Source organism: Coturnix japonica, chromosome 3 (assembly GCF_054131305.1).
Source record: "Coturnix japonica strain WE chromosome 3, WE-NBRP24, whole genome shotgun sequence".
Classification (NCBI taxonomy): domain Eukaryota; kingdom Metazoa; phylum Chordata; class Aves; order Galliformes; family Phasianidae; genus Coturnix; species Coturnix japonica.
This window is the reverse complement of record NC_140665.1, coordinates 68949097-68951312: the sequence shown is the minus strand read 5'-3', so window position 1 is coordinate 68951312 and position 2216 is coordinate 68949097.

The following is a 2216-nucleotide window of genomic DNA, read 5'->3' as shown; positions in this document are numbered from 1 at the left end:
TCCCCGGGGGTGCGCGCACGCTCCGGCCCGGCGGAGTTGCAGCTGCCGGCGGAGGTGGGTTGCGGTCGTTGTCTCAGCCGCCTGGTACCCCAACCCCGACCCCGACCCCTTTTGGTGCGCCCGAGCTCAGTGCCGAGTGAGAAGGGGTCTGCGGTCGCTGCCCACCTTTGAGCCGGTAGTGTGCTGCTGTTGAGTTGGAGACAGCGCTCTTAGAAAGCCGCGTTAGAGAGGTGCTGTAGGCAGAGATATTAACTCCAACCTCCTGTCTGGCAGGGATGTAAGTGCAATGTGTGCGATGTGGTGGTAATGTTGCAGGAAGAAACAATGATAAAATCATAGAATCTTTAGAATATCAGGGTATGGAGCACCTCCCCTATGAGGACAGGCTGAGGGAGTTGGGTTTGTTCAGCCTGGAGAAGAGAAGGTTGTGGGGTGACCTCATTGCAGCCTTTCAATACCTGAAGGGAACTTACTCCCAGGAGGGGAGTAAACTCTTCGAAAGGATTGACAATAGCAGGACACGGGGAAATGGTTTTAAGTTAAAAGAGGGAAGATTTAGGTTGGATGTTAGGGGGAAGTTCTTCACTAGGAGAGTGGTTAGGCCCTGGAACAGGCTGCCCAGGGAGGTTGTGGATGCCCCGTCCTTGGAGGTGTTCAAGACCAGGTTGGACGGGGCCCTGGGCAACCTGATCTAGTAAATGTGTATGTTTGGTGGCCCTGCCAGGCAGGGGGGTTGGAACTACATGATCCTTGAGGTCCCTTCCAACCCGGATCATTCTGTGATTCTGTGTAATATCCCAAGATGGAAGAGATCTGCAAGGCTCACTGAGTCCATCCCCAGGCTACACACAGCACCATTTAAAATCCAGACCCTGTGGCTGACTGTTGTCCCTGTCCATCTTGAACTCTGGCAGCTCAAGGGCATGGCACTGCTCTGGGCAGCCTGTTCTATGCCCACTGCCCTGTGGTGAATAATTTTTCCCTAACCCACACACTGCCCTTCCCCTGGTACATGTCATTCCCTCTGGTCCTATTGCTGTCAATAGAGAGCAGAGCTCATCATGGCACCTCTGCTCCCATTGTGAAGAGCTGCGAGCCTCCCCTCATCTCCTCTGCTCTGAGCTGAACAAATCAAGGCACCTCAGCCACTCCTCAGGTGTGCCACCTTCATGGCCCTGCTTGGAGGTTCTCAAATACTTTTACATCCACTTGCATGGTGGTACCCAAAGCTGTACACAGTGCTCCAGGTAACACCGCACTAGCGCAGAGCAGAGCAGGACAATCACTATGTGTACACTGACTAATATCTGACAGCTAAGATAAGCCTTTATGCTTCCTCACTGCCCATACTGCTCTCTAAGGAGGAAGATTTGGCCAAAACCATATCAACCTCAGCCTGAGCTGGGGGACTCCCAATGCTGAGAACTGAAAGGTTATTAGCTCATAATTTGAGGCTGAGGTCTTTGTAGTCCATGATTACAATTGAACATAGTAAGATAGGACAGAATAGGATAGACTAGACTAGACTAGACTAGACTAGACTAGACTAGACTAGAATAGAATAGAAGTAGAACAGAACATTGCAGTGCCGTTTGAAGGAACAGACAAAGATCATCCAGTCCAACTGCCTGACCTCCTCAGGGCTGATGAAAAGTTAAAGCACATTACTGCCAGCATTGCCCAAATGCCATTTGAACACTGCCAGGCATGGGGCACCAACCAACCCACAAGGAAGCATGTTCCTGTGCTTGGAACACATTTTTACTACTAGTTTTATTGACATAATTAAAATAAATATCATTTGGCAAGACTGGCTGTATCATATTAAATGGGTTTAGAACACCGTAAATTGATATGAGCACTCTTGCTTTCTATTATATCACAGAACTACTTGATATCTGAGTCAGGGATAGTCTTTCACAATCTTTTTCCCTATTCAAACTGCATTTACCTGACTGTCAGCCAATAACAGATCCCTGTATCAGATCACAGCCACCTGCAATAAGCTCAAAACATGAGAGGGAAGGAAAGGAAGTTTCTGTTCTTCTGAATGGGTCTCTTGAACATGAGGCTGATGTACCAGCAGAACACCATCAGCTCCATCCGCTGCTCTTGCTTTGGTTTTTAAGAAGTACCGCTCTTATCTGCCTGAGCTGAGAACCACAACACAAAGCCAAAGGAAGCAATTGTCTGTTAATAATTCTTGACCAAGTAAA